The sequence below is a fragment of the Cupressus sempervirens genome, chromosome 3 (assembly GCF_028749045.1).
Source record: "Cupressus sempervirens isolate cs-2001-9-10 chromosome 3, ASM2874904v1, whole genome shotgun sequence".
Lineage (NCBI taxonomy): Eukaryota > Viridiplantae > Streptophyta > Pinopsida > Cupressales > Cupressaceae > Cupressus > Cupressus sempervirens.
The window spans coordinates 988,963,387-988,985,151 of NC_143120.1; positions in this window are offsets into that span (position 1 = coordinate 988,963,387).

Sequence of the window (21,765 nt, forward strand, 5' to 3'; positions counted from 1 at the left end):
TTTGTCATCCCCTAGCTGATTAATTTAATTAATCATCTATAGTCCTAATTGATAAATCAAATAACCTATCATTTATCAATTAAATCCTTTTCTCCTATCTAATTCCAAAAATCCCCATTTATTAAATAAATCTATTTGATAAATAAAATCCTTAAATCTAAAAACCCCTAACCTATCCCTAATCCTCCATTTAGCCTAATCCACGCCATCCACCCATACTAACCTAGCTTAGCCACTAACTCACCCAACCTCATTAATGTCATCCACTTGCACATCTCCAATATCCTTAATCTAATCCTAAACCCAAGCCTAATCTACCCCCTAATGTTGTCACATTACCTAAACAAGTTTAAGACTTTCCTAAACCAAATCAAAGTCTCCTCTCCAAAATATCCCAACCACCAAGCCATGAGTGCTCTTACAAACCATAAAAGACTCTTACAAGCCCACTCATGACTCTTACATCCCTCTTCTATACTCAATCTCCCTCATCATGCATTTAACCAACCCCTTATCCTACCCTCTCACACTCATCCTCCTTGTGACAAGTGTCACCTTCCCATTGGTGCTAAACAAGCACAATCCATGTGCTCCCCTTTGAGTGCATCTTAGCCCTCCTTAACCATCTCTCCATCCTTGCATCTTAGCCCTCCATCCCTCTACCCCTTGGCCTATAAATTGAATCTCCTCCCAAGCCATTTCATCACAATCCTTGAGCTAAAGTTACCGTGCTATTTTGAGAACCAAAGTCATCAATTTTAACCTTATAATGCCAAATTGAGAGCTCACAAGGCTACCAATTTGCCATTACCCATCTCCACCATTGAAGCAATTGGGCAAGCAATTGAGCATACATCCACATCAAAGGACACATTTACAAAATCAAGGAAGCATGGAGTGTTTTCTCTTTTGAGGTTTGCATTTCTTGTTTTCTTTCTTCGTCTAAGCTTATATGTAAATTTAGTTTTAGTTTGTGAATGTTTCTCTTATTGTTAATGTTCTTTGCATGCTAAATCTTGTTCTATAGTTGGAATTCCTTTGTATCAGCCCTAGATTCTTCTTCTTTATAAATTAAATGATTTTAAATTCATACTACGCATTTACTACTTGGATCAGAAAAGTATATCTAATTGTTGGGATTAATTCATAAAACTTGTAGATCCTAAATCAAATCAAGTTTGGTATCAGAGCCTATTTTTGCAGAGAAATTGCAAGTGGTGAATGTTAACCAAGTTGAAGTTGAAACAAGAAGGTGAACTTGTAGAGTTCAATCCAAAAATTGGAAAAAGAAGAACTTTTTTTGCGAGTCATGGCATCTAAACAAAATATTTCCGAGTTTGATGCAAAAGCCTTCTAGAGAGTTTTTGTGGAATTGAAAGCTTTGGTGGACATTCTTCTTCAAGAGAGGCATGAACGACAATTGAGAAAGGAAAACAAGGCTAAGAAGAAGGAAGAAGCTAAATCTTCATCAAAAGATGACAAAGGAAAAGGAGTAGGAGGTGGTAGTGGCCCTCCTAAACCTCCATCCCCATCTTCTTCATCTTCTTCGTTGTCTTCTTCTCTATCTACTTCTAAAAAGAAACATTCTGTGAAGACGCCCTTGTTAAAGCTTGATGTAAAGTTTGATTTACCTATATATAATGGTGAATTAGATGCTGAAAAATTGGATAATTGGCTTAAGCAGATCTAAGTGTATTTCAAGGTTCAAAAGATTCTGAATGATTCTTCTAGAATCTAGCTAGTTACTCTCAGGATGGGAGGCACTACATTAGTCTGGTGGGAGATGAAGATCTAGGATGATCTTGCTACACACGGTAAAATCATTTCATCTTGGTATGAAATTATTTCTCCTTTTAAGAAACAATTTTATCCTTTGGGTTATATGCAAAAATCCATTATGGACTGGAAAAATCTTAAACAGGGTAAAGGGAAATCTGTGCAAGATTATACACAGGTGTTTAGGAAGAAGGCATTAACTCTTAGAATTCCTCTTTACATGCAAGATAATTTATTAAAGTATATAGGTGGAATGCATTCATATTTGAAGCATACAATATTGATGTTTAGTCCTTATAACTTTGATGAAGTGTGTGTTCAAGCAACCCATATTGAAGCAGGTGGAGGAAACACAAGTTTCAATTCAAAGAAGGAATTTGTTCCTCCTAATGGAAACAAGAAGGGCAAGAAAGCAGCCACAGTGAAGAAAGAGAAAGGTTGTAAGGAAACTTAGGTGCAGAAACAACTTCCTACACTAATCTCATAAGGAAAGTATGATGCAAATCCTATTAAAATCTTCTACACTTACGGATTCAATATCATGTAGACAACAATATTGCAGCCAACCATGCATACAAAAAATAGACAAAGAAAGAAACACATAACACAAAGATTTTTCGGTGGGGAAAAACCTTTTGGTAAAACAATGCCACCCCTTCAGAACCTACACAATGTATTATCTTCAACACAAGGTTACAATACACTTGCAATGCAAGTTCAACATCAACAACAGAAGACTCCAATAGCTACTTGCAGTACCAACAATACACCCCTTTTCACATCGCATCTCTTCGTAACCCTAAAAATTCTTATAACATGAGCTTCACTTTAGGGCTACTCCCAAAAGGTAAACTGTATTAGGGTTTTACCATTCTCTGAGAAAATAGGAACCTCGAACCCCACTATTGGGGTAGAGTGTACAGTACTCAAATATCTTGGTTGCCACATGTCTTCACCTATCATTGAATCTTCCTAACATAGCTCTTACGTGTCATAGGAATCCATCATAACCATTTTAGTCATGATCTCCTTACACACAATTCAAGATGTCAACACATCAACATTATTTGCAAGAAATACATTATACAAAACAAATAATAAGAATAGGAATTATACAAGGTTGAGACACCTTATTCCTAACAAAGGTAACAAGCCTACTTGTTCACATTGTCAAAAGAAAGGGCATGCAAAATAAAAGTGTTGGAATTTGCATCCAGAGTTGAAACCAAAGTGGTTTAAGAAGGATCAAAAAGGAAAGCAAAAGTCTATAGTTGTTGTACAGGATCTTAGATCAGATTCTGGTGATGAGACAACAATATCAGCTGTGGGTTTGAAAGGTAAAGCTTTTGTTGATTCTACCACTGATGTTTCATATGCTTCCACTTCAAAAAGTCATGTTGTTCCTGAAAATAGTAAAAGATGTGAACTTTTTCACATAAATTTGATTTCAAAGAACACTAAAATTGACACATTTTTAGATAGTGGGTCTCAAGTTAATTTGATTTCAGAAGAAGTTGTTAAACAATTGGGATTGGAAACCAAGCCACATAAGAGACCTTATCCATTAGGTTGGGTGTGCAATGATAACAAATTGCAAGTCACTAAGAAATGTAAGTTAAGATTTATAATAACATCTAAGTTCGTAGATGAGGTTGAATTTGATGAGGTTCCACTTGATATCTGTGGGATTGTGTTGGGTAGCCCATACTTATATGATAGGATAGCTATCTTCTACAGGGAACATAACAAGTATCATTTGTTTAAAAATAGAATTGAATACATTATAAGAGCTCATCGCATGAAGAATGTAGGATCAATTGTAAACATAGGACATTTAAAAATGATTGTAAATGCAAGCAGTAAACTGACTCTCATGTCTACAGCAGCTAGTGATGATCAGGTGCAAGCAGAATCAAGTCTTCAGTCCTTGATGGTAAAAGAAGATTTGAAAGGTTCATTTTCTAATGATGTTTATGTACGAGAGGTCCAAAATGTTGATACTTTTTCCATTTCATCAGTTATTTCAATTTTGTTGCTTCTATTTCTACTAGTTGGTAGTATGTGGGTGATGGATATAACAATGAACACTAGTGGATCTATGGTCGATTGTATTAGCAGTGTTATGTCATTCTTCATAATGTGTTTGATGGTTTAGATATTCAAAATTTCAGCAGTTTGTACAGGTGATACTGGACAAGTGAGGCCAACATGCCTTCATTTTCATTTTATGTAAAAATAAACTTTTAGAGGTTCGAAAGCTCTTTTTCAATGGGGAGGCTTGATCTAGAGGATATTTTTACTAAAATTTGAAGTATCTCCAAAACTCCAATAATTAGTACCATGTTGAAATTATTAGAATGTTGACTCCAACACAACTTGAACGAGAAAAATTAGAGTTTAGATGACAAAGTTATGACCAGTCAAAGTTTGGTCAAACTGAGACCAAAGGTCATAAAAAGGTGAAAAAAATAATCATCTCAAAAGTGGTCAACAGTGGATTTCAAATGAAAGAGCTCATCAAAAGCTTTCCAATTGCATTCGTTTCATTAAAAATGGAGATTGAATATGAAAGTTATGATGGTTTGAAGTTTAGGTAAAAGTGTGGATTCTGATGACATCAGCATGACATCATAAAATCTTAAAGAGAAGGAAAAAATTCAAATTCAAATTTAAATGATTATTTAATTTGAATTAAAGGAATTAGATGATGGGAGTTGAACTCCCAACCATTGCCCTCCTAAAATCAAAGTCAACCAATGAGCTATTTATGGTATATTTGATGTTGGAGGAAGAGTTGTTATATAGCCATAAATAATCCGCCCAACATTATTTAAAATAAGAGTTTTTGTTATTTTGTTATAACTTTTAACCCCAAAATTGTTAAATGCCAAAAATATAAAATGACAAAAAGGGGGTGTTTCGAAATTTAATTTGTTAAAGGCCCTATTAATGTAAAATATGGTTTTGGCCTATTTTAGGCTATTTTTATGTATAAAAGGGGGGGTAGGAAACCTTCTCAAGAAACAGAAAAATTATTGTGATTATTAAATCTTTGAGAGGAATCAGAAGGACGACTTATTGCTGAGGAGGAGAGAGAAAATTTTGGAGGACATTTTTTTTAGTCGCATACATCGGAGCAGTGTAATGCTGATGTACTTGAAAGGGTTGATTTGTAACACATTGTAATTGATTTTTGGAGTTAATCGAATCGGTCCACCAGTTGAAGCAGGACTCGTAGACGTATTTCGGATAGGGCAAACTCCGAGATCAAATTATGTTGTGCCTCTTATCTTTCTTTTATTTTCTGTTAGTTGATTATGTGTTGTTCTTTCCTGCATTTGAATTATGTTTATTTGCTTCTATAAAAGCATTAAATTAACTTTATGTAATTGGTTAGAATTCCTCTATATCAATCCTAAATTCTTCTTCTTTGTAAATTCAACAGTTTTAAATTCATACCATGCATTTATTGCTTGGATAGGGAAAGTATATCTGATTGTTGGGATTAAATCATAAAATTTGTAGATCCTAAATCATATCACTAAGAGTTGAGGAGAAATTGAGAAAAAAATTTGATAACAAGAATAGTGAAAGAGGTCACGATGGAAGAGGTCACAGTGGAAGATCTAGCGGATGGTCTTGCGAGGGCCGAAATGATGATTAAAAGAATAAGGATGAGCCTAGTAGTAGCAGTCAAAACCAAAGGTGAAATAATTCCAATAGTCTCCAAGATCAAAATAATAGAGATCAGAGAGGAAGAGATAGAGGACAAGGATTTGGAAGAGGAGATTTGCATGGAAAATGCTTTCACTGCAGAGAAGAAGGGCATAGAGAATTTGAATGTTCCTATCACCAAGGAAGGATACATCAGAGAACCGAAGGCTAGGCAAAAGTCACACATGTTGATGAAGATGTTAGATCATCGCATTCTGAAGATGTTGAAAAAGGAGAAGTCCTAGTTAACAAAAGAGTTATATTGAGTGGCAAGAATGAATATGAACAAAGAAGGAGTTGGTTCACACAAGGTGAAAATGTGAAGATAAGTGTTGTGATGTGATTATTTATGGTAGAAGTATTGACAATTTGGTGTCAGAAAATATGGTCACTAAGTTGAAGTTGAAGAGGCAAAAGCACCTATGTCCATACCATATTGCCTGGGTGAAAGATGACCACAAGGTCATAATCAGTGAGCAATACTCAGTGAAGTTCAAGATTGGAAGCTACTAGGACGAGGTGTTGTGTGATATCATACCTATGGACATATGTCATATGTTGTTGGGTAGGTCATGGTAGTTTGATAGGTATGTCGTACATGGTGGGTGTGCAAATACCTACACTCTGACAAAGGATGGAGTGAAACATAAGTTGAAACCATTGAAGGAGAAAGAAGAAAAGGTATGTAGTGCTACCAAAATATGTTTTGTTGATAGAAAGGAGTCTCTCCAAGGTATGAAGCATGAGCATATGTATTTTTTTGTAATCCCAAAAGATGGTAAATAAGAAGTAGAGGAGGTAGCTACAAAAGTTGCAGATTTGTTGGGAGAGTTTCCTAGTATTGTGTCAGATAATGTACCCGATGGATAACCACTAGTAAGGAAGATCAGTCACTAGATGGATTTGATTCTAGGAGCCAGTTTTCCAAATAAGGCAACACATAGAATGATACCAATAGAAAGTGAGGAGTTAAATTGACAAGTCCATGAGTTGTTGCAAAAGGGGTTGATTCAGGAGAGTCTGAGTCCATGTATTGAGCCAACAATATTAGCACCTAAGAAGAATGGAGAATGGAGGATGTGCACAGAGTCTTCCACTATTAACAAGATCACAATAAAGTATAGATTTCCATTGCTAAGGATAGATGATATTATGGATTGTTTGAGTGGAGTTGTATATTTCACAAAGATAGATATGAAGAGTGGATACCATAAATTTTGCATCAGAGAAGGGTATGAGTGGAAGACTAATTTCAAGAAAAGGGAAGGACTATACAAGTGGGTAGTCATGCCTTTTGGGATAACCAATGCACTGAGTACTTTCATGTGGCTCCTGAATGAGTTAGTGAAGGAGTTTCTGGGTAAGTTTATCATTGTTTACCTAGATGATATTTTGATCTTTAGTAAGATGTTGGAGGATCATTTGATGCATATTCGAAAGGTGTTTGATAAGTTGAGGGAAGAAAAGTTGATGATAAACCTGAAGAAGGGTAGTTTTGTGAAGAAGGAGTTGGTGTACCTAGGATTTTTAGTTTCAATAGAAGGTCTAAAAATGGACCTGAAGAAAGTGAAGGCTATCCTTGAATGGCCTACTCCAAAGAGTTCTATTGAGGTAAGATCTTTTCATGGACTGGCTAGTTTTTACAGAAAGTTCATAAGAGGTTTTAGCAGTATTTGTGGACCCTTGAGTGAAACAATGAGAGGGGATAGGAAAGAACTTAAGTGGATTGTAGGAGTAGATAAGAGTTTTAATTTGTTGAAATAGAAAGTTACAAAGCAGTTTGTTTTAGCATTTCTAGATTTTAACAAGGTGTTTTAAGTGGATTGTGATGTTAGTGGTATTGCAATAGGAGTTGTTTTGAGCCAAGAATGTAGCCTTGTTACTTGTTTCAATGAGAAGTTGAATGATGCCAAAATAAAATATTTTGTTGATGATTAGGAATTTTATGGTATAGTTTAGGCTTGAAGAAGTGGAGACACTATCTTCTTCCCAAGGAGTTTGTTTAGGCTTGAATAATGCACTTGCAAGGATTATACTTATTCACAAAATATTTTTGGAAAAATATGGCTTAACCCCACCACCCCAGCAGCCATAAGTGACAAAAATAAGAGGGAAATGAACTCAAGGGGGGAAATAGAACTGAACATGGATATGATCAAAGGTATGATTCTTTGATACTTTTGTATGTATACATATTTTGAAGTTGTGTTATGATAGAAGTCATGTATATATGATTGTATATATTGAAATCTTTATAAAGAATGAGTCATAGTCAATGGGGGAGTACTATTTTCAATTTTGGATGTAGTGTTGGATCATGACAAGGTGTTTTTGCTACTACTATTAAAGGGTAAGATTGTTGATCCCTAAGTCTTGTTGTCTATTAGTGTCAAACACTTAGTCATTCATATCGAAGAGTTGATCAATCATCACTATGACCGAGCCATTCTATGAATGGTCAAGCTTGTATATAGGACTTGTTCATTTTTTAGTTGAAGCCAAATTGTGTAATTATTGCTGAGCAAGTCTATGGTCGTCGAGGACTCCAATACATGTCAAGTGAGACATAAGACAATACATTTCAAGTTGATCATAATACTATATAAGCTAAGCTATTCAAATTCAACTCATGTCAAGTCATATAGTTTGTGCCAAGGAGATAGAAGATGAGGGACACCATGAAGATCAGTTATGATAGAGTATCAAAGTGTTCATGTGTCGAGCAAGTCAATTCTAGTATATTTGTTTGGAATGGCACAAAAACTAAGGTAAACCATATTTAGTCAACTTGATGCATGCTTTAATGATTGTAGAGTCATTTAAGGAGATGATTATGCATTTTGTTATGGATCGTTAATCCCTATGCAAGGTGATTGTCCAATCAAAAAAATGGAAAGCTTAAGAAACAAAAGGGAGAGATCTAGATTATGGATTTTGATTTAGAAAATTCTCAATTTGGTTATAAAAGAAGGATCTAAGCCCTAATTTTATGTATGTGTGAGAGAAGTGAAGTTTCGAAGCTAAAAGCAAAGTTTGAAGGAGAATCAGACAGAGCAACCGAGCAGAGTAGTGATGGGAAGAATATAGATATATCAAACTAGAGATCAGATAAGAGATTGGAAAGAGGAGATTTGTAATTAGCATATTATGTGTAAACTAAAGAATCAAGTACTGATACATTCTAGCAAAGTGTTTCAAGGTAAATCTCTTAACAGAGTGGTCCTACCAGACCTTTGTAAATCTCCTAATAGAGTGCTTACTTAGTTGTAAGTTGAAATCCTTTAATCGAAGGAAGACTCAATAAGTCTTGTAAGCTCTTAATAGGGTAGACCCCTCATAGGGTAGATCATCAGAAGTGATTATATTTATATCCCTAATAGGAAAACTTTATTATTGCAGTAGTAAAGACTTGTAAGTATCATCCCCACCCCAATTTTATCTTCACCTTGGAGGGTTTATGGGTAACCAAAATCTTTCTATTATGTATTGATTATGTGTTTACATATTTCATTGATGTGATTAGTTGTTAGTTTGTGCTAGAAGAAATGACCTATTGGGAGCATGAATAAACAAGCAAACATTAGTTCAAATCAAAACATGCAACAAGTACTCACCAAAATGAAAGAAACCTTAACTAATGCTTGCTTGATTTTTGCAACTCAAAGAAGCCAACAAATCAAGCCCTCAAGCCACCTCTACATCTCAACAAAGGCACCTATGAGAGGCCTTGTTGGTGTGTTAGGATGTGAGGTGTGTTTGGTGTGCTCTCTCAAACACAACAATGTAGTGAATCTCTTGAATGTGGATGTGCAAACATGAGTGATGATAAAATATGAACCTACGCTACATGAGATGAAGAACACCTCAAGAAATGGCTATGGTGAAAGCCATAATTGAAGGCATTCAAGGATGAAAATGAAATGCAACCAAGAAAACTAACTAAGTATGCAAGCTACGCTAACATGTAAATGCAAAGGCAATGTGAATACATAAGTAAACTAGACTAATGATGCAAATAAAAAGCTAAACCAGCTACCAAATGGTTAGTATGCATCTAGAAACCACCATGAAAACTACCATGAAAGCTACTATGAAAGCTCAAACTAGCATGCAAGCTCAACTATAATGAAAGCTCAAATCTCAAACCAACATAATAACAATGCAATAATGAGAGATGCAAATGCTTGAGACAAGGCCTCTATTTATAGGCTTGAGGGAGGACTTGGTGAGGTGGCATCCATGTAGGTGCCACATAAGGTGACATGCAAGCAATGCAAATAGTCAAAAATTCAAAGTTTGCTCACACATGTGTGAGCAAACTTGAGAAGAAGAGTGGGAGACAAGAGTGCAAAGGGGAGTGTGTAGGCATGCATTCTCACACATGTGTGAGAACACACTTAGGCTAATGAGGGGAATTAGGAAGGAGATTAGGATGATTAAGTGGGTTTAAAGAAGAAGTAGGCTTAAGAGGATGAAAATGATGGGTATAGGCTAGGTTTTAGGCTAGGCTTAAAATTAAATTAAATAGGATTTAATTTAATCATAGATTTAGAAGAATTAATGGGATGTGGGGATTTAAATAAATAAAATTTATTTAAAAAATGGAAAACATGGAGGATCATGTGTTAAATTAATTTAACACATTAGGACTAGGAGTATTTAAATTAAATTTAAATACTTAGGAGGATGAACTTATTTAATTAATTAATTAAATTAAATAAGTAGAAGAATGTGACCAATATAATTAATTACAAATATTAAATAAATTAATATAGTCTTTAGGGATGATTTTAAGCGTCTACAGTTAGATTTGATATATCATTCCAATGAATGTTTATGTGATTTCAGATATTGCTATTAGAAGGGTTTAAGGTGAAGTTATCAGATTTGATAATTGTTTCAAAGGTTAAATGCTTTACCCCAACCTCTCAGTATCTAGCTTTCCAAATAGACTTCCATGTGTGTGTGTGTGTGTGTGTGTGTGTGTGTGTGTGTGTATAGATAGATAGATAGATATGTGCATAAATCAATATAATATTACAAAAGAGATATATGATTAAATCTCTGCACGCGCACGCACACACACACATATGAACATACAAATAGAGGCATCAAAGATACCATGTTATCAATCTATTTTTAAAATATTTTGGATGGAGAACCTTTATAATTATCTTTAATATTTTCTCCTTATTGTTTTGAGCGATTGTCTATCTTTAATCAGGATTTTTTTAATTAAATCGATGGAGTTACTCATTTGAATTGATTGGAAACATTTTTTTTTGGAACCGATATTAGGCCTTACGTCTATCACCTCAGCCTTTTCTTGTAACTAGGCATACATTTGCAGGATTGTTTATTTATGCTTTCTTCAAGAATATGTGAGCATTCTTTTACCAAGCATTCCTTTATGCTCTATGATTTCATTATATCTCATGGAAATAAGCCAAGGATTATGGTAACAATAGAATTCATTGGGAGCAAGCTCTATATTTCTTTAAGAACCTAGCGTATAGTCTCAGACCTGCCAAAACTTCCTTGCCATCATTTTTACAGAGTTATCATTTATGCCTGTCATATAAGATAAGATAAGATAAATTTATTAATGTCCAACAAAAGACCACAACGTGGGTCTTTGGGACTGGAAGCTTACAACAAGGAAAAAGCAGACAAACAGAGCACCAAATGGTGTCCAAAAAAGAAAAAGCACTAGACGAGAACAAGGATCTCAAATCCTCACAAGGAAATCCATTTCTTATAGCAGGTTATGCATTTATTATTCCATGTTATGTTGCAAGCATAAGGATTGTATGCTCATAATATTGTTGTGAAAATCATAAGTTGTCATCATGATCACTTCAAGTAATATATTTATATTCCATTTTTAGATTATGTGTATGATATGTTTTCTACAAGCACCGAAATACTTAGTGTATATTATTATTCATGTTGGCTTATACAAAGGTGTTCGCAATATGCCTCTGAGATAAGATCATCATGTGGTGCCATGAAAAGAATTTTGTACAATGACATTGGATATAGAGTACACAAATTGATACTAGAATTGAATATAATCTCAGGATCTTCTAGGAAGCACCCATAAAGACCAAAATGATCAAGCCAAAAGGGTGGGAGGAGAAAACATCCCTACAAGAACAAATAAGATCAGAAATGAAAGTATCTAGTTATTAAATTGCATAAAGAAAATAGAGTTAGCTCATGATTGTCCAATATATAACTCTTGTTGCCAAGTCGAGCAGTGGGTGATCGGGCATAATTAGTAGCCCGTTAAAATCCTTGGCCAAGGTAGGTTAGTGGAATGCTTGCCATAGCGATCACTAGACGTCAAAGTGCTAGTTGACAGAGCAGAGATTAATGGAGGATATCCACAGCCTTGTCTACTACCTACCTAACACTCTAACACTAGGATGCTCGAATGGTGGGATTGTGGTGCCCCAAGCCTAACCCCAAGGCAAGGAGGGCCTTTCTCAAAAGAGATTGTATAGGGATAAGTAAAGGTCTGTGGTTGGGAGGTTAAGCCCGTGGCAATGCTTCTTCTCTCCACTAGATGTTTAGGCTTGCTTAACACAATAATAGTCATCTGTTATGTGTATGGTACTTGATTCTTTTGTACATTTTATTTATCTTTGTCACAAATATATAACATGTTATTTAATTTGATATCATTATGTTATCTTTGAAAGTTTATAATAGAAGTGGAAAGATAATACGTATGGAAGTTACAATTGTACTTCATGTGAATTAGATTAAGTTATAGTTGTATTTCATGTGAACTAGATTAGTTTGTTACTAGTTTCCTAAATTTTGAATTGTAACATTTGAATAAGTTTGTTAAGTTTCTCTTTCATGTGAAGCAAATGTTATAATTGTCTCTTTATCATCCTGTTATGAATATGGATTACTAAAAAATAAATTCTTATTTGGCTACAAGAAAACAGCATGTTACACATAACCTATGTGAACTCACATGTTTCATTAGCAAATGGAGTAAAGTGCACTTCTGTAAAAATATATTAGAAAGGTGGATGAATTCATTTAGGTACTTATTCAAGCCACCCATGCCCTTTCAACTCATTCATTTTCCATATCTCCTAAACCACCCTAAATATATGTACCACTAGTAGAAGCATAAAATACATTAAAGTGAGGAAATTAACATTTTATAAAACATTTAAACTCTATTTAAAACCCAATTTGAAATTATTATTTGAACATGAATATAGTCATAATAAATACCAAAAACATGTTCAACATTAAAATAAATAAATAAGATAAATAGGAAAAAAGTTGCCATTGAGAAATACAAGATAGGTAAGGGGGGCCAGCCACAAACAACTGAAAATTGGTGTTATGGATCTTGAAACATGATTGAATCTTGTAACCCTACAATTTGAGGCAAAATAATGTGTTGATTCCAAGCAATCATATTTAACCAAAAAAACATGATTTTCTATGTAGTAGTCCCCTACTAATCTTGTCATGATAATATATAGTCAAAACATAAACACACAAACCACTCATTTACACAAACACATATTATAGCACCATATTTAATATATCACATTCAAAGATTGCCTTCTTAATTAATTTCAATTCATTTATAATTATAAATCAATATTCTCCAAATAAAATTCAACTATATTAATCAAATTTATATTTCAATCAATAACAAAACAATATCTTACATAACAAACTCTATTGTACCAATGTTTTTCATACTCTATCTCTTAATGTACAAGATTTTAGACCTTTCAAAACCAAGCTTACCTAATCGAAAACAAACCCTACCTTTTATTTTCAATAATTCAATAACCTAATAAAGGTCAACTACATTGAAAAAAAAAAATTAGAACTGATATTATGACCACAATCCTATGCAAAACTATAAAATAGATAGGAAGGATGTGAATGCAATAACATATGCCCCTAGCCTTATTTACAAATATGTGATAGAAAATTATATTATTATAAAAAAAAAGATCGAGCCTCATGTCGATATCTTCGATCCATCACCAATCAAAAAAACTGCTCAATTCCAACTCCACTATTTAGACATATTAGATAAATTTTATTAACTTTCAACTACCATCCCTTGAGCTACTAAACTAAAGTAGAGATATTATGGCACGCTAGATTTTTGCAACTGCTTATTGTTTCAATTAGATTTTAACAAAAACTTATCATAACAAAATTTACTTTAACATTGACTTTCGTATTATTTTTTGGGTCTCAAACATGGTGAGTTATGTGGTGCTTTTCATACCATTGACTTTCGTAGGGTGATTGACCGTACTGTATGGAAGATTTTTCCTTCTATGAAAGAATCCTTAGGTTTGGATACTTGTCTTCCCTAGTGATATGAGTTGTCCCTATGGTGACTGAAGATGCAATAGGATTTGGCTTGTTGCTCAAAGAGGAAGTTTTCGTGGTCTAGTAACTTTTTTTAGTTGCTTTTTCTAAAACTTTCTATGGTTGATTTGGTCCCTTTTCATGTTCTGGTGATGAGGTGGAGTGTTGAGCATTCTAAGAGGGGGGATTAGTTCAATTGCTATTCTTCTTCTAATTTGGTACTTTTGAAGGTGAAGATCGATTTGGTTGATTTGTTCATTCCTAGTGACATAGATGATGGTTTTGATTTTTTGATGATCAGTTGTATATTGTGTTGGATTGGTGATCAATCTTAAACCAGAGAATAGGGGCTTGGTTGGAATATGTTATTGTTTCTTCTTCTCCAACTCCTAGAGTAATGAGGGTGCTTTTATGGTGCTACTACTAACCTGGTGGAGATGGGTTGGTGGTTAGCTTGTCGAGTTGGTTTGCTTCTCCTTTTTCCATGTGTTCTTAGGAGTTTGTGATTGTTTTTGCTAGACTATCCAATGAGTGACTTCATTTTTGGGAACTAGTTGATTATTATTGTTGACTTGAGAGCTTTTTCTAACCCCAATGAGAGAGGAGGCATTTGGTTGGCTAGCTTCTTGCAGCCTTAGCTTGTTTTTGACTTCAGGTGATCGGTGTGGTAAGATTGAAAGGCTTGTTTAGCATGTGGTTCCTTTGGTTTTTGCTAGATAAGATAAGATAAAATTATTAATGTCCACGAAAAACCAAAACGGTTTATGGGACTGAGCATACAAACAAAAGAGCCAGCCAAGCAAAGGCACCAAACGGTGACTGAAAAGGGACAAAGCAACAAGAAGAAAGAAAGACAAGGTAAGGACTAAGGGTCCTTCATTGTCACAAAGAAATCCGTAATAGAGAGGTACATCTGTGGACAATCCATAGTCTTCGAATGCCATGAAGAACCCCTATAGGACTGATGTTGTTTGTAGAGACTGGTACAATGTCTGACAGATCTGGAATGTGAAGTAGTGAAAGGCCTTTTCAAACCCCGTGGAGGAGACAAGGGAGAGAAAAAGGTGGTAATGAGCTGATCAGAAGTCTATCTCTGATGAAAGGACTGCAGGGTATTCTCTCGAAGATGGGTGGCCTCCTAAAGATAAAGTGTTAAACACCGCTGATCAATATAGCTGAAGAACATCAAGAGAGAAGAATAGTCTCTGAAAAGGCAATAGAATCTCCCTTCGATCTCATAGTAATGAGGACAATGAAATATGAAGTGAGTCTCGATCTCAACCTCCATCAGAGTGCATAACTGGCATAATCGATCAGCTTGATCCATATGGTGATCAGTCTGAGCCCTGAGACGATGAGAACCAACCCTAAAAGAACCCAAAGAGAACCGCAATGCATGATTCCAACGTCGGTAAAGATAGGCAGGGCGAACAACAATACCAGCCTAAATAGCAAGAAACTACTCAGCATAGAAGGCCATCTTAGGTTGCAAACCACCCAGGGGATGACACCAAGTAGTGGTAATGTACTGCCTATAGATATCATGTCTGACATGCTTGTTCAACTCCTGACAAGAGGGAAGAAGATGAGCTGGGGCATCCAAAGAAAACTGATAGGGAGGAAGACGATCAATCTCAATCCCGATCGAACCCAACAAAGAGGTGGCCTGAGCATACCAGCATCTTGATCTAGCAGAAGTGTCAAATCTCATAATCTCCACCGAAGAACAATATGCCAAAAAAGAGTATCTATGCCGGTCAACACCTGTCTCCATAAAACCATGAAGCCAATGAAGAAACCAAATCAAGTCAAAAATAGCGGCAAGTTTGACAGGATGAGCACCAAATTCCGCTAAAACAATGTTGTGAGGGGTGAATCTGTGACACCTAATGATATGACACAACAACAGTGTCTGGACCAGCTCAATAGAAGCCCAATCAGAAGCAATAAGAGAAGGTACCCAAACCACTAAACCATAGAGGACTGTCAGACAAACCAAAGAGTCAAAAAGGGACAACTTGGATGAAATATCCTGAAAATGATGCCTGAAGCATTATCTCTCCAGCAAAGCCAGGGAGCCCATACCCTTACTGATTTTGGACTGAATAACAGGTCTCAAACTGAAACGTGGTCCTGAGAACTTCACACCAAGATACATGTAAGAGGGAGTAATCTCCTGAAACATCCTGAAAATGATGCCTGAAATATCCTGAAAATGATGCCTGAAGCATTATCTCTCCAGCAAAGCTAGGGAGCCCATACCCTTACTGATTTTGGACTGAATAGCAGGTCTCAAACTGAAACGTGGTCTTGAGAACTTCACACCCTTATCTCTCCAGCAAAGCCAGGGAGCCCATACCCTTACTCTCCAGCAATATCCTGAAAATGATGAAATATCCTCCAGCAAAGCCAGGGAGCCCATACCCTTACTAATTTTGGACTGAATAGCAGATCTCAAACTGAAACGTGGTCCTGAGAACTTCACACCAAGATACATGTAAGAGGGAGTAATCTCAACCAAAGAAACTTGGATGAAATATCCTGAAAATGATGCCTGAAGCATTATCTCTCCAACAAAGCCTGGGAGCCCATACCCTTACTGATTTTGGACTGAATAGCAAGTCTCAAACTAAAACGTGGTCTTGAGAACTTCACACCAAGATACATGTAAGAGGGAGTAATCTCAACCTCCTTCCCCTGGAAGAAGAAATGGAGATGAGAGGTCTTTAAATAGTTAAAGACCATAACCCGTGTCTTAGATAAATTGACCACAAGCTGTCGCTGAGTACAGAAAGAAGCAAGACTATCAAGGAGTCTATGTAAGCTATTAGGAGAAGAGGCCAAGAGAACGACATCATCAGCAAAGAGGAGAATAGAGATTAAAACCTGATGTAATAACACCCATCTCCTGGTTGAGAGGATTTCATAAGGAAATCCTCCAACTCATCAATATACAAGCCAAACAGTGTAGGGGAAAGAGGACAACCCTGCTTCACACCAATGATGCTCTGAATCGGATTAGAAAAGCCCTCCGGAGTTTTGAGCCTACCAGTAACCTTCTCATAAAGTCTCAAAATAGCAGTCTGTAACATATCTGAAATCCCAATCTCCTGAAGCAGTTGAAATAAAGCCAACCTAACAACAATAGACCTTCTAAGAGTGGTGTCTAGCCTCCTCAATGATAGCTCGCAGTGTAAAAACATGATCCATAGTCTAGTAATTTGCTCAAAAGCCAACCTGACCTCTCGCCCTACATCCTCGTCTATCAAGCTCACTAGATAACACGGTGTTCAGAGCAGTGGCATAAAGTTTGGCAAAAGTATGACCAATCATAATAGTTCTATCATTTCTTGGATCAAAAATAGGCCCAAACTTGTGAATAGGGTAAACAGCATGTCTAGACCAGGAATCAGGAAACCCAGTGCAAACCACTCTATTAAAGAGTGTAGGAAGGTAAGCTCCAAGAACTAAAGCACCAAGTTTGAAAAGTTCTGCCTGAAAACCCTCTTCATCAACTTCTCTGTTGCATCTCAAAGATCTGATGGCCTCCATAATGCTAGAATAGGTGAACAAATGGCAGTGGGCAGGTGGAGTGAAGTAGAGAGGAGGCTGCCCAGGAATGTCATAAAGCGTCGTGATATGGGAGGTCAGAGAACGGTAGTCAAGAGTGGAGGATGGGGGGGAGCAACAAGGGAAAAGGGTACGCCAGAAGATCTGGGGATTCTAGATAAGCGTGGAGGAAAGGGTTCTGCACTGAAAAGAGGCAAAGGAACGTTTCTTATGATGAAGAAAATGCAGATAAGAAATGCGCAAATGGGTAAAGGTAGGAGACTGAGCCTCAAAGGCGACACAAACAGAGCGATGGGAAGCTTTGCAGTTAGCATCAAACCATTTATTCATAGGACAGGTATTTCGACGATTAGTTGTGAGAGAGAGAGAGAGGGGAACGGTGGGGAATAGAAAGGAGAGCATAATCCTATATGGCAGAGGCAAGTGAATCAAACATGTCTGAGGTAGCCAACAAGTCATCAAAACTAGCGAGTGACAAAAGACGCCTAAGGTGATAAGTAAAGAGCTCACCATCACTCTCACGGTAATGGAAGAGAGTAGGAAGGGAGACAGTACTAGTCCGGCAAAGCAAGGACGGGGAAGGATGGGGTGAAACGCAAATAGAAATGCTAAGAAGAGCATGATCAGCTAGCGGAAGATGTGAAATGGTGAAACTGCGAATGGAAGAAATGAAAGGAGAGGAAATGACATAGTCAACAACACTTGCACCAGCACAGTGCGGCCAACAGGTAAAGAAGTCTGATCCAGGAAGGAAGGATAAACCATTTAAGATCAACAACCCAGAAGACTCACAAAGTTGGAGGAGGTGGCGACCATAAACAGAGAACGGCCCAACAACATCCTCTGAAGTGCACTGCAGGCCCATAGTAGTCAGATCTAACTCAGAAATGCAGTTCGAATCACAGAAATGCAGTTCGAATCACAGCCACGATCATGTAAAGGGATCTAACGATCCTCGGTACGAGCATTGAAATCACCAAAAATAACAATATCTCCTAAAGCCTCAAACTATGAAATACTCTCTTGAAGGTCAAAATAGGGATCGCCATCCTCCAAGTCATGAATAGCATAGGGAGAAGAGGTCGGAGGAAAATAACAAACAGCAATAAAAATATCTCTGTCTATATTTCTGTCGACCAATCCGAACCCACATAAATCTGGCAAAGGCATCAGAGTGAACAACCGACATAACACTGAAAATATCATCTCGAACCAAACAAGCAACCCCCAAACCCACGAACCCCACCAAATGTCTGAACCTCATCCCTACACACTGACAACCACTAATAACCATGATAACTTGGAAGAGGACACATAGGGCTCTTGTGAGTCTCAGTAATGGCCAAAATATCTGAAGACCCCACCACATCTTGAAAAAGACCAGGAAATGACCATAAAGAGCCATTACTATTCCAGCAGTTGACAAGAAGAGAAGAAGATCTCTTCTTATCAGACTATTGTCGGAACCATCATGCCGATTTGGAGGTTGTCCTCTCTACCCAACCAGCAGGAGGAGAATCACGGACCACTACCTTAAGATTTTGAATAACAGCCCATTTTCCAACACGTCTAGCCTTTGCCACAATACCCCGAGCCTGTTTAAGTTCTGCAATTTGTGCTTTAGTAAGATCTTCATCCAAATAAATTTTAGAGGGGAGAGAGAACAACTTTCTCTTCGCTCTAAGGGCACGAAGCCTATCCCAAAAAGAGAAGAATCTGATAAAAAAGATGTCCCCCGTACCAAACTAGCATTTATCCAAGGTGATGTTTGAGATGCCAAGTTGCTCAGAGAGAAAGGCATGCCCAGCAGCAGCGATTGTTCCTTTCATCTTTTGTTCCTTGTTTGGTGGATTTTCCCTTTTGTTGGGGTTGGAAAATCATTTTATATTCATTGGTGGCCATACATTTGCTAATAGTTTTCAAGGGCTCGCTTTGTCCTCGTGTTTTTCGTTGACTTGAGTAACTAGTTCAAGGGCTATTCTTGACCATGAGGATGAGATTTGTGTTTTGATAGTTTGGTCTTAAGTTGTTGCTCCTTTTATTATGATTCCTACTGAGGTGAAAACTCCTATAGAGGTGGAGACATGTTTGATAGTTTTGTCTTAGGTTGTTGCTCCTTTTCTTATGATTCCAATTGAGGTGAAAACTCCTATCGAGGTGGAGACTTGCTACATGCTTAAGGTGAGTTGTAACTCATTCTAGACTCCTCTCTTTGGTTAATGGGATGTGAATTGGTTTATTGGCATGCTCCCAATGTTGATGTCTTTCCTCTTCGTTGCTTCTATTAAGGTGGGCCTCTTTACCAATGAGGTCAAAACGGGTTTTGTAAGTAGGAGGTGAATTATTATGGAGGATTCTCTGCATGTGGAAGGTCTTCTCTAGCACAACATTTTACAAAAGGAAGTTGTGGGGGCTTCCTGCTTCCTTATTATACTTTGTGTTCCATGCTATGCACAACTAGTAATGTGTTGACAATTGCTTCTCTTCTTGCAATGATAATGATCAAAGCTTTTTGCTCTGTGTTGTACTTGGCCATGTGTACTTCTAGTTTTTTTTAACTAACAATATTTGTATAATATGTGCCAATGTGGCCTTTTTTCAACAACTAGTTCACTAATTGTGTTGATTCCTTAACAAATTCTATGGTCGTCAATTTATAAGGTCAACCCCTTGCTAGGTTGATGTTAGTATCAATAACATATATTACTTTAAAACAATAACACTAAAATCATATTTTACTACTACCACGTGCATCCTATGCAACAAAAAAGAATTCCATACAAAGAATTCCATACCCTCTAGAATAATAGAACGAAGTTTTTATTTGGAAAATTTCTCCCTAACATGCTTTTTTTAAATTACTATTATTTATCTATTGAATTTAAGTTCTTTAAAAAGTCCAAATATCACTATTGGAAACAAAACAAAAAAGGAGTCAAATTTTAGCCCAAACTCACATTTGATAAGAGCATATTCTGCAGCATATAAAATTGTAATTAATTAGTAGAATGATAAACATTTGGGAAAAAAATGTAATCTATTTTCTATTTTTGTTTCTTTTGGTTCTCAGCTTAAAAAAGCGGCTTCTCTAGAACATGCTTTTAAAAATATCAATACCAGTTTTACTATTGAATAAAAGGGATGTTAGATCTTACAGACATCTACAAAAGCCTTTTAATTTCAAGCATAGACTATGTTCAGCTGTTGTATACTCCTTTTACTCACTAGAACTTAGTTTTTATAGGCAGTTCAGTTGTTTCTTTAGTGATTAATGTTGCTCTCAAATCGATATCTGTAACTCTTCTTATTTCTCTTTTTTAATTTCTTCTAATTAACTTTGAAATAACAAAAAGGGCAAGTGCATCATGTGGTTAGTTTAAGACAACCCATTCCATACCAACAATCATCAAATTATAACTTCAGGATCAAACATGTCCTAGAGCCTTCACTTTCTATTACGTTAACCATAGTTTTAAATTTATTGTGTTTCATTGTTTTCTAAAGGTTCTGATGTTGGCAACCAAAAGATTGTAATACTTAATTTGCAATTGCCGTGTTCTCCGGAGGCCATTGGGGATTATTGAAGGAAGAAATTAAAAAGATAGTAGATTACTGGTCAAAATTAACAGCATAAACCAACTTGATCAGTGGAGATTAGTGGCCACTCTGCTTGCTTCTGAGCTTTTGTTGTGGTTCTTTAAAACTTCCATTGCATTGCTCTCAAATTTGGGTCCCATAAACTGCCTGATCTTGTGGACATCATTAGAAGTCATCATTTCATTTATTTCTTAGTCTATAAGGGAGACCTTTAAAAAAAAAAAGACCATAGCCCATGGCAGCTTTGCTGCTGCATAAGAGGACATTCTTGTATTGCATGATTCCGTGCAGAAAAATTGTCGCCATGCCTACTCGTCTGAAAACTCACTAAGATGTGCCAGTTAGTTTCTCTCTCATTTTTTCATCTTTCTAGTAGCACATGCTAGTCTTTGGGTACATCGGCTGATAATTTCATATTTTTCCTAGTTTTATACATTTGGTTCATTAAAAAGTTACTTTTCTTAATTACAACCTTCTCAGAAGCGCCTTGTCCAAATTGTTAACATTACTTACCTCTTCTTGTGTCTAGTGGCAGAAAGAAAAATGGCTTCCAGACAATTATATCGTTCACGGGGATTCGTTTTTGGTGAAAACTAGCTTTCCTTTGGTGGCCTGCAGTAGTTACTGAAAAGCAAAATGAGTTTATCTATAAGAAGATTCTGCATTTATCTCTAACATAATTCAGCGTTTATCTGTAAGAAGATATAACTAATATGCTTTACCTCAGCCTTAAATCAT